The sequence below is a fragment of the Poecilia reticulata genome, chromosome 21 (genome assembly GCF_904066995.2).
Source record: "Poecilia reticulata chromosome 21, P_reticulata-male-v2, whole genome shotgun sequence".
Lineage (NCBI taxonomy): Eukaryota > Metazoa > Chordata > Actinopteri > Cyprinodontiformes > Poeciliidae > Poecilia > Poecilia reticulata.
Window position 1 is genome coordinate 23151854 of NC_088850.1, and position 12636 is coordinate 23164489.

Below are 12636 nucleotides of genomic sequence, written 5' to 3' on the forward strand. Positions count from 1 at the left end.
TCAACACCAGCTAGATGTGAAAGACATCCAGGCTGCAGCACTCCCGTGGATTTCCAGTAACCCTGCCGACTGTGTGCTGGAAGAGGCGTGTTCGAATAATCAGCATCTTTATATCTTTCTCTAAAACTTGGACGCAGCGTGAAGCTATTACATGCTCCCGTGAACCCAGATCAGCTGTGATTTGATTGACACATCACCCACTCCTGAGGGTGGCCAACTCTGAGTGGAATACCGAGTAGTAGCGGCTGCTCAGGAGCGGATTAATCCTCACTACACTGGGAGGGATTTGCAAGTCGATTAAAGGAAGGCCTTGCTCCGGATCAGGAGTTCAGATCCAGAATTCCCAACGTCTTTGGTTAAATAACCTCCCTGTCCCTTTGGTTGAGCGCTTTTATGTAATGATGACCTCTTTATAGTTCATACAAATATGTGTCATCTAAGGCCTGGATCAGACCAGTGACAGTGGTGTCATCTGCAAACTTCAGGAGTTTCACAGATGAGTGAGGACAGAAGACACCACTAGGGGGCGCTGGTTCTGATAGTTGTCATGAGTAGTGTGCAATAGAACTGGTCAACTCCAAAGTTGTTAGATACGTGAATGTTTATATCTTCTAATAAGGGGTGACGTTAACCAAATGTTTTCCATCTTTGAGTGGAAAACGATGACGAAAATATCTTTCGTCATTCTCCAAATGAAGGCTGTCATTTTGAGAGATCAGAATTCACACCCCTGACCACTTTGTACTAGTCTGGTAAAAACCAGCTGCTCGTTCTACACTTGGCTTCGTAAAGATGGTCTGGGCTCTACACTATTGAGAAACAACGGCTTGCTGGAAGCATGGACTCTGTTGAAGTTTGAAACTTTACGCAATTGTTAACGAATATCCGTGACGTATGTAATTCACCAGTTTGACGTTATGAAGTTTATTAGAAATTCCCTGCACTGAATGGAGATGAGAATTGAACAGACTTGTGTAGGAAGGCTAAAGGCTTTGGTGCAATCATTCTAAACTTTTTTCAAAGAGCACATGTAATTAAATCAAACAAAATAAGATTCCCACAAGTGTTTGCAGAACCAGCAATCGCCTCATTCTGAAAGTGTTCCTATCACTTCAATTGAAAAATTGTTCCCCGATTTCAAAACTTTGGATGAAGTGGTGCTTGCAACTCCAGACTCCAGTGTGGCAGCAGAACCTGCATTCAGCTTCCTGATCAACATCAAAACCCCCATGAGAAGTCATCTGTAAAACTGAACTGTTCATAATTTAATTGCAATTGTTTATTTTCATTATTTATATGAGGTTATTGAGGCCACAGTCAGTGGTGTTTTGCACTGCGGAAGAAAAGTTACATGGAGCCTTCAGTATTCATCTGACTGACTGATAATTCTCTGTTCAGCGTCTTTGGATTGAATATAAATTAAGATGAATGAAAATTAAATATTGTTGAATATGCAATTATTATTATTTTTAAAAGATTAAGATGGGATACCTTGGATCCCATCAGTCAAAACGCCAGACAATGAAAAAGTCTGGAGCAACATTTACTCCAAATAGAGATTTTGTAAATTCTAACATTTCAAACTTCACTCAATAAAATTTTAGCCCAGATGTAATAAATTAAAATGGTCCATTTCGACTAGTTTCTGCAGTCTGTGAAAAACATCAATGAAAAATGTTTGGGTACAATAAGACATCAGTGGAAACAATAAAGCTTTAATATGACAGCTCAGCATTTTGCAGCCAAGACATTACAACAGGGAAAAAAAACAACATATATTCATATCAAATAATAATGAGTACATTAACTCCTCTTATTGCCGCTGTGTTGTCATTTGGGCACATAAATAGACCTTTGAGTCGCGGTGGTAATTCTTTTGACCAAACAGAAGCAGCTCGGTTTCACATCAGTGTGTTAAAATCCACACTTCCTCTGATCTCTAGAGTGCTCCGAGAATGAGAGCCGCTTGGGACCAAAACGAGTGTGTGTTCAGTCCTCCATGAATCTGTGTGTGATCAAGGGAAGTCTGTACAGTCGGTCAGGGAGGATGGCTCAGTAAACTTCTGAAACCAAGCAAACACTGGAAAAAAGACATCTCTCAGCAGTTCAAAAAAAGTTTAAACAATCTGTACTCAGGTAATGATCAGTTAAAGTTAAAGGTGCATCGATTGCAGTTTTCTGGACAATCACCAATCTTTAAAAAAAAAACCACCTGCTGATTCCAATTTGGGCTGATAGTTATTTATTTTTTTACATTAAAAAAAAATCTGGGCAAATTAATCAATTAATCAGTGCATCCCGACTTAAAATATTACCGTCATGTCTTTTCTAATCGATTAATTAGCTAGTTTCACTTTGAATACTCAAGACGAGAGCATTCAGACACCAGTGCATTGGGACTGCCATCCTGAGCTCTGATTTTCTTTGTCTGCATCTTAAATCCAAGTTGAGCAATGCAGAGAAAAGAGGCTGCAGTCAAAGTGAGGAGCTGAGAACACACAGACCACGAGGCGGGATGCTGCAGAGGGAGCCGGCTGTGACACGGCTCATTTCAGAGGTGAGACGCTGGTTAAAGCCTCGCTCTGCTCAAGCTACAGCTCAACATGCATCCATAAGATTACAGGAAGCACATTGGCTTGTCTGTCACAACCAGGCGTTGTTTAGTCAGACTGCAGCGCTCGTCACTCCCCCTCAGTTAATCACTGGTGAAAGAAAAACAACAACCTCACAGGAGGTTAATTATGGATGAAATCTCTCTGAGCGATAAACATGCACGCATAAAGCACTGTTGTTTTCCCCTCAAAACCCAAACAGCAGCCATCAGCCCGCCTCCCACAGGATAAACATATCATCAATAAGTAATGAAACAGCCAGATGTACGGTATGACCCACCTGTTTGAGCAAACACAAGAAAGAACTGCAAAACACAGAGATCAGGAAGGTTACCATGTGCTGCTGGAGAGATGGATTATAAATCTAAACCCCAGACATGAGCTGACCCATAACTGCCCTTTGACCCAACAACAGCTTGACCTCATAGCAGTAAATGATTTAAAACACTTCCAGGAAGACTGATTGAGATTCTTTGAGGGTTGTAGTCAAGTGGAAAGCTATGCCAGCTATGTGTGGGCCTGGCATTATTACATTTAAACATGCTTCAACTTCTCATTGCTTGCATTGGAGTTAGGCTTATTAGTTTCCATAAACATGAGCATGAATGTCATCTAAATGTTATTTTTGGATAATTTACTTGAGTTGTTCTTCCAGGGTTGGATGAACATGTGACATCATTTTAAAAGAGTCGCAGTTTTAAAAGTCATGGTGCTCAACTTCAAGGTGTGCCACCGTCACTGCTTTTCTAAAGCACAGCTACCTGCACTAGATTAGCTAGTCCAGGCTTCTTTGGGTGTTCTTACTTCCAGCTGTGTTCTCACTAAAAATAGGAAGATAGAGATCATCAAGTACCAATGCAGCAACTCAACCACAAAAACTTAGAACTTATAAAACAATTAAGCTCCTCCCCCTGCTGTCTGGACAAATCAGTACTGCAGATTTACAGGTCAATCTCACCTGTGGTGGCGCTGCACCAAGAGCCACTAAAGATAATGACACAAAAGTGTCTCTGAGGAAAACACTGACCACAGCTTCCTTCTTCACATAATGTAAACTAAAATGGAGTGTCAGACTTTAGCAGTTGTAAGATTTTTCTTTGGCATAAGACCATGAGCCATTTCTCCCGCTAGCGCATTTGTTTTGGCTATATTTACCCAGAATCCCTGGTGCTATAGTCCACTTTCTGCTTTTGGAGCGGCCTCTGGTCTGCATGGCGTTCATATATGCATTCCAACCAAATCAGAGTTTGATCAACCATTCACACTTCCCAAAACCAACTGGAGTTTCTAGGTAAACAAACTAGAGTTTAATTGGAGCGGACTAAATAGACGGCTGGTGTAAATATGAATGGATGACATCTATTTTACCTTTTACCCCACCAGAAGAACAGGTTCAGGTTCAACACAGAGTCACCTAGTAGATTATTTGCCTGAGAAATACACCAGTCAAAGTTGTGTTATAGTTTCTTTCAACATAAATATGCACTATGGGTTTTTACCTCTATTTTCATCAGGCTGCTACAGTGTAACATTTAGAAACACCCGAGTTAAATGTCGGGTCAAACTGGATGTGTTTTAATGTGAGGGTTGTAGTCAAGTGGAAAGCTATGGCAGCTATGTGTGGCTGCCATAGCTTTCACATCCAGGCGCTGTCTGAACTCAAAGAGTTCTTTGTAGAACTTATTAATTAATTAACTCCTGTTAATTCATAAATTACATTCTGTATGCGGCAAGCAAAAAGCCATGTCGCATACAGAATGGCCCATGATGTCGCATTCTGTATGCGACATCATGGGGCATTCAAAGGAAATGAGAAAGGAGAAGTGTTGAGCTTGATTCATCCGTAGGAGCAACTTCCAGATCCAGTCATCTGTTCAAATAGCTTCACACAAATATAAGTGCGATGGGAATGTCCAGCCATCACATGCTCTCCGGTGTGTCTCACTGTTGTTAGGAGCAAATGCTAGGTGCTCCTAAATGTTTGACTGTGTTGCCTTTAACATTGCAGTTTTAAGTGTTCTCATTAAAAACAAAACAAAAAAAACTGGTTAAAGGCAACATTGACTTATAATGGCTAAACAACTACATAGTAAACAAAAGGTTGTTTATCTGGGGGAGAATTGTAGAAAGCAGGTAAGTGACTGAAAAAGTGTTTTGAGTCAATCTGCTGAAATTTAAATTGAAAAAAGTCTCCAGATAAATAAATGAAAAAAAACAAAAACAATGAGATAAATGAGTGAAAATGTTAAGGATTATGAACATCTCAAATCAAATATTTCATTATGCTCAAGCCTTTTTTCTTATGAAAAATGCCTTCAGATTGTCTATTTTTTTTATTAACTGGTTAATAATTGGACAGCAAAAGGTGCTTCATTGGAAGATTTTTGTTTAGTTTAGTTTTTTTATACAAAATTTGAATCATGTGAAGTTAAAACTTCCATTCAAAGAGTTCTGGGTAGAACATTTTAATTAATTACTGCTCTGCACATTGCCTTTTTAGAGTGTACACTCCTGTTAACAATTCATAAATTATTAAATTGGTTGACAGTCATTTCAAAAATCGATTCAGGCCTAGTTACAGTCAAAGATTGTAGGTTTTGACTCCAGAATACTGAAGAGCGGATGGAAAAAAGATAGAAATGTGAGACAATGCCAGTGATGCTGATTTTAGTCTAATTTTTCTTCCTATACTTCAATGCTAATCAACCTCTAACATATACAGTATCTACAAAAAGAGAGGCTTAACACTGCTCTCCACTATAGTGACCACTAAGTGCATTAAGATTCCTCCATCAGGTCCTTTCAGACATTAAGAGCTGTCCATTAATTTTCCATCTGTTTTTCATTTTCTGAAGTCCCAGAAAATCAGCAGTAATCACAGATTTGCAGAGCCCAGCCTCCAACATGTGGCTGAAACATGTCTCAGTAACCTAGCATTAGTTCTCCTCTGCCTCAGCAGCGGTACAAACTTTCAGGCCAAATTAAAAGACTTCTGCTCAATTTATTCAGCTTTTAAATATAGAACGAGGCGCTCCAGTGCACTGCTGAACTCCTGAATACGGGCTAAATGGACTTGAGAGCAAAATGGAATTGGAGCGATTAACTGGGAGGAGAAAAAAAAAAAAGCAAAGGGAGATTAAAAATGGAAAAATGTTGGGCAGGGTATGAGAGGAAGCTCGGCTTGCCTGTGCACCAGATGCAAACGAGCAACTCTGATTCCTTTCAGAGGAAATGAAGCCGCAATCGAAAGGCTCTGACTGACTTTGCACGTAGTAATCAAGCAAAAAGCCAAGCTGTGGCAGGTGGAAGTGCAGGGCCAACGATAAGGGAGCGTGCAAACAGGATGTGCGTCAGCTCTTGAAGCAAGACAAAAGGCTAACTGAATTCAGAGAAAAGAAAAATTAAAGAAATGCTTACATCACGAAAGTCATGCACTCATTCCTCCTTGGATATCACTGTGACACTACAAGCATGTTTTAGTAATTGTAAAAGTAACTTTTAATCAGCAGCCACTTTAGAGGTAAGATGGAACCAATGAAGGAACTGCAGACCAAGGTTATTATAGTTAACTAAAAAGAACAAAATAACGAAAACTGAAACCGAGAAAACATTTTTGTAACTGAAATAAATAAAAACGGTAATTAATGGGGGAAAATTAAAACTAGCCGGAACTACATCATGTGTTTTTAAAGCTAACTAATGCATACTGAAAGTATGCAATATACTTTGTTTATGAATCTATTTATTAGCTTTTTGAACTGCACACAAGCAATTTACACCAGCTGTTGGTGAGTTATGACACTGCTTAATCCTGCTGGTGGAACTGAAGCTGGCCCTCAAAAAAAGCGACAGTGAAAGTTGGGAGAAAACAGCAGAGTCAGTTATTGTTTAACAATAGTTGAATACATTTGTTGAAAATGGTCTCAACTGTTGAGTCTTCATTACCCAATTGGTATATCCATAATTACAATAAAATACTATGACCTTTTTGAATTCTGCCACTAAATTTTTACCAGGGTATGGAAAAACTAAAACTACAACTTTATTAGAACTAAATTGAAGCTAAACAATAACTAATAAAAACGAGCTAATCCACTCTAAAAACTCATTCAAACTAACTCAATTAGACAGAATGTCACAACAAAATAAAATTAAACTATACTGAAAAACCCAAAGCAATTGTAACCCGCTGCAGAGTCAGAGATGACCATCTGATGGGGAGCTCTCCAGCAGCTCTGACAGCTCGCATTCATCCGCGCCGCGCACTATTTACTTGTGTGTAACAACAACTTCGCTTGAGCCTGAGAGCGGACCATGACTCAGCAGGAACGGGAGAGAAAGAGAGACGGATGGAGAGCGACTTTCCCCTCCACTGTAAGCATGACACAAAGTGCGGCATTGTAGCGGTCCCTGTCTGACGTGGAGCAGCACAGAGGAGCGGCTGAACGGACCTCCAGTTGTGAGCGCGCGAGTCGGGTTCGTCTGACGCCACGAAGGCTCCGCGTGACGACATCACGGCTCGTTAAGGGAACAAATTTTCATCTCAAGAAGGACTTCAGCTGAAAGCCACATCTGAAGGAGTCGTCTATGAAAGCGTTCTTTGATGTGGAAATTATCGTATTTCTGAGAAAAACTCAGACGTGATATTATCCAGCTGGTTTTGTAGCTCTGCGCTTCAGGCTGAGACCACAGAAGGGCTCCTGATGAACAGGAGCTGCGCTTTCTGTCAGCTTGGCTTTGTTGACTCTATTTATTCGACATCTAATTTTTAGCTTCTAGAGTTTTGGTGTATTCTACCCTGTTCGAAAATGCATATAAAAATGGTGTAGCTACTTTATGTCACACGAATATCCCATCGCCACTTAAGAGAGAATTTATGTGCAACTTTACAAAGATGGCAAGATGGAGGCCAATGTTGAAAGGAAACCAGATGAGTTTTGTCACATCAAGGACACAGCAGACTTGCTGTGAACACATCAGACCTAAAACTGAAAGTTTGCATGTCCCCTGACTGCGTTTGAAGAATGAGGCAAATTTGGTCATCCGGCATATGGAGTCGATGCCTGTGGAGACATCGAGTAATTATTTTAGGGTTTATATTTTGAACCTTAAATGGAATGTGAACGACACAAAAAAGTTTTTCTTTTTTGTTTTTATTTCATAGAAATAGACACTTTTTGCTTAAACACTTGGGCTAAACACAGTGAATGTTTTAAACTGACTTTTATTGCTGGAAGAGATCTAAAACATTTTTATAGACCAAAAAAAAAGAAGAAACTAATCGGCCCAAAAGGTTAAACAAGTGTAAACATTAAGGCAAATGTCACACTGATTTATTTAATTCATTGTTGTGCAAGTAAAGAAGAACGAACTCGCAATAAGACTATTTTTGCCTTTTTTATGGTCAGGATAAAGCTCATTTTGGTCCTTGAGGACTGTCAGATTGGGGGTTTTCACCCTTTGTCCTAAAAGTTTGGACACCACTGCTATAAATATTCACATAGTGAAACATGGTGGAGGTGGTATCATGCTGTGGAGATGCTTCTCATTGCCAGGGGTTGTGTTCAGTTGGAAGGACATAGACACAGGTGGATAATGCAACTTGTTAAGAGGCTGAAAATGACTGGAGAAGGACAAACAGCCAAAACATCCAACCAGAGCTTTGACCGAACGGTTCAGATCACAGAGCTGACTCAGGGGGCTGGATGCACATGTACGTCACTTTCTACACAAATGTTTAACTGACACACCTTAGAAATACATTTTGTTATAATGAGAAAGTTTTTTACTAGAAGAATAACGTTTTTGTCAAAATAATGATAATAATGAGATGCAAAGTTTGTTCAAATGAGAAGGATTCTCGCTATAGCAGGTTTTATATCAAGTTATTACGGAAAATTTTCTAGCAATAAGATATAAAAATACACTCCTCATACAGATTACAACTTGTTAAAAAGGCATAAAGGGGCTCACTACGTTCATTCCTCGAACCTGATTCTTCTAGACGATAGCTGAAACTCCTCAGAGGTGTTTCCATTTTACACTTACAACATTTCTTATTAAAATGAAAAGATATTTTTGTTTAAATTACGTTTTACATTTTGTCGTTTAGACACTGCTCCTGAATCCATTTCCCAGCTCTGGCAGTTCAAATGTTTCTGTACTTTTCAGATTTATATTTGCAGAACATTTTGAAACATCCTGCATCATTTTACCTCTGCCAATGTTGCTCAACTTTGTGTCGCTCTGTTCCATAAAATCCAGATAAAATGAACTGGACTTGGACATGTAATGTGAAAAAAATTTGGATTTTCTTTTTTTTATAAACTGTAGGTGTGAAGAAATTCCAAGAAACACAACTTACTTTGGTTATAAAAATGTATCTTATTAGTATCTAGTCTCCAACACCTGATCCAAGCAGAAAGCTTTCGAAATACTCTGACTGCCAGGGGAACTGATGGAGTCTCATGATGTCAGTTCTTGTCATCATCAGCATCTTCCCTCACAATTTACTCAACTTGACCTCTATCAAGTGCGTTCACATTGATTTGACCCCTGCTTCAGAAATATTACCACGCAAGGAACAGGCCTGATGCAGTCATCACCAAGGCAACCGTCACTGTACTGTGTGTCAGCTGTTCTGTGTTCACTTGGTGGAAACATGACTGAATGAAGTTCATTATCAGCTAAGCGATTGGCCCTTGAAGTGGGTTCTGGTATATTTCATAATCACGGCAACATTTTTATCATTCTTCTCATTTCTGGTAGAGACTTATTCATATTGCTACAGAACTAATTAAAGTGGAGCAGCTCCTCCCTGCTGATCTGTGGGTGGAGGAGGAGGATAGCAGAGATTGTTTGGAAGAAAAGACTGACCGCTAACGAAAACAGAGATAACCACAAGAACATGACAGCAAACACATCGCGGTCTACATCTGCTCTGGTTTATCATCTAAGCCTTTCATTTCAGCTCAACATGTTCTCCTGTTTCTGTGGAAGAGCTCTCCATCATGGCCGGCAGAATAAAAACCAGGTGGAAAACCTGAGACGTAGAGATGAACTGACCAATCAGACAGACACACAGCGGAAACTTTCGATTTTCTCTTGATTTAGTCGCTAAGGAGATAAAAAATCTTTTTCTATACGTTTAGTAGATACATCAAAACTAAACCGTTCCCATCAACTCATTAACAATCAGCAAGTGTTTTATAGAGAAAGGTTTCTGATGGTTTTTGGTGTGATGCTAGCTAAAAGGCTAACTTTGCCAACACTAAAGCACTAACCATAAACATTAACCCCACCAACCGTAAAGAACTACACCAACATGGTGTTTAGCAGAAGCTAATGCTACAGCGTTAACTTCAAAATATATCTGCTCTTTAAAGGAAACTACTGTCGATCAACAGTTTGATTTTAACATTAGAATTTCCATGTGTCATATAATAAAAGAGAGAACATGAGGAGAGGAAATTGAGCTGGTCCATAAACAGACTTCACCAATTTCAAAATAAGAGCATGAATATAAATGTCTAACTATTTAAACAATTTCTAACAGTCGATAACCAACACTTCACTGAACTTTATTTAACTAAAACTTTACAAAACAGCCAGGTTGGAATTAAAATGAGTGTGTATACAAGTATAAAAATTTGCTGCACAAGTTGGGAATCAGTATTGGACAGGAAAACCTTGATCAATTCATGTTTACTGACATGAGAGGAAATTTTTTTCTGAAAAACAAAAAAAACACACACAAAAAAAACAGAAGATGACTATGTATCTGCAACATTTAATAAAACCTGTTTAATAATAATTAGTGCCGCCATTTTACGTGGAATAATGAATGCATAGGTTTAAAGCATAAACTACTGTTCTACTGTACAGGACTGCTGGTTCTGCACAGAGCTCACCCTAAAGATGAATCCACCTGAACGATACTCGCTGCACCTGCAGCACCTCAACTCGGCGTGCTTCACCGCCACATGGCTGGAAACCACAACCTGCTTACACTCTCTGCAGCGAGAAGCCGGTAAACCGAGTGACCTTCTAGTTTTTCTGCAAACCCAGCTCGTGGAACAAAATGGCTGTGATCCATACCTGGTGGGGTTTTATCTGCCAAGACAATAGATGGCGGAACACCCAGCACTGTTCTCAAAGGAAACGGAGGTGATGAGAATGTTTAACCCCAATTAGAAACTACAGAAAAAGTGCTGCTGCATGATGGAAAGATAACAGGAAATAATATATTTACTTGCGGTTTACCCTCCTTCAAGTGCAGGAATGAAATAGAAAGTCAGGCATTACATTTTAAAACACAATCCAACTCAAATCAGAGAAGCAAATGCTGAAAACCAATCCCAGCAGATAAGGTGGTGATTAACGGCCTCTAAGTGTCAGCCCTGCTGCAGATGAAGAATCTGACGTAGTTTGTTGGTCTTCAGCTCCGACCACTGGGCACAAGCTAAACACAAAGACTCTCACACTAACGATAAAGCATGGGAGAGGAGGGATGATGACTTGGGATCATTTGAAGCCACAATATATGTGCAACATGCTAAAAAACGAAAAAAATATCATCACAATGTTTAGTTAGTATTTACGTGTTCAAGTGGTTTCGCTACAGACCACAGCATAAATATAGATACGCCTGCTAAGTTTAGCTGCATGGACTGAAATAAGTTCATCGCCTTTTATCGAACCTCTAGCTGAAGAGTTTGTGTGAAAATGAAGCCGAATGCAAAGCTGATCAGCACAAACAGCCAGAAGATTTCACACTTTCAAAGTATTCTAAACCACCGATATTTTTGAAGAGTAATAAAGAGAAAAGAAAAAACAACACACAAAACAAAACAAAAGAAAATGGAGAGAAAAAGTGCAACGTACACTGATTGACATTCACTTGTGAAGTCAGGAGTTTCATTCAGAATAAATAACCAACATGCAAGTCCAGAAATCAGTAGGATTTATCTGTTGTACTCAATGAGGCACATATTTACAGAAAAACGCTATAAAAACATGTTCACAGGGTTTCTGCACCTGTTTGTGTGTAGAATCAATATAATGAACAATGAAAAATGCAGATAAACTGTTCAGTAATAAAGTTATTTTAAACACACATTAGCCATGAGGTTGGGGTCGGTGTGCTACCTCCGACTTTCCCTCTTGGGAGCAGCCAGTTAGCATTTGAAAAGCTAATTTAATATCTGACCTATGACCCCAAATCCCAGAGGAGTTGAACAAGAGGCTTCATGGATGCAGAGCAGAGGAGGAAGTTCAATATCCCCAACTCCAACATCTATGAGCTGAGTCACGAGACTATCACACAGCAACAATCTTCTGTCAGAGGCCTCCGCTGATTTGTTGCAAGACTGACTGCTAGTGGAGATCCTTCCTGCGCACAGCATCACCATCCACAGCGCTCTTTGTGGATGGATAACAAGGGTACCCAAGCATTTCCTTTAACTTTGGGGTAAATCATTTTGAACTGAATTATGCTGAAGCTTTACCAATAATAGGAAAACTTTCAATATCAACAGCAATTAAATTGAATTTCTTGCTTTTCATAATCACAACGTCCTGTTCACTTTCAGGTTTGGCATCTAGGTCAGTACAATCCACTGAAACTTTCATCTGATTGGCCACATTAAAAAAAAAGAAGACAGATATTAGCCAGTCAAACACAGGATCCAAAACTATCCTTTGGGGTCGCGGTTTTCCTTACTATTAATGTGGGGATGGTGACTGGAAGCAGGACCACAAACTGGTTGAGAAGAGTTGAGCAGCAGCGTGGTGTTCCAGCCTCATGATTCAGACACATTTAAAGCTGCACTGCACCGACTGCTTAGCGTGGATCCAGACAGCTTCACCCCCCAAAACCCTGCAGCATCACCAGAAACACACAGAAGCCGAATCATGTGTCCTTCATCTGACTCCACCAAGCATCGATATGAGATGTTGATGGTTTGATGGGAGGAAAGCCAGGGATGCAGGGGGAGGGGGAGGAGGTGGGGGGGCACTGTGGTAA

At 39.8% G+C, this 12636-nt stretch overlaps 1 protein-coding gene across 4 annotated transcripts in view; it reads right to left on the reverse strand.

Moving 5' to 3' along the window:
- fynb (FYN proto-oncogene, Src family tyrosine kinase b) overlaps window positions 1-12636 on the reverse strand; it is a 74038-nt gene that overhangs the window by 60799 nt on the left and 603 nt on the right. The window lies entirely within an intron of this gene.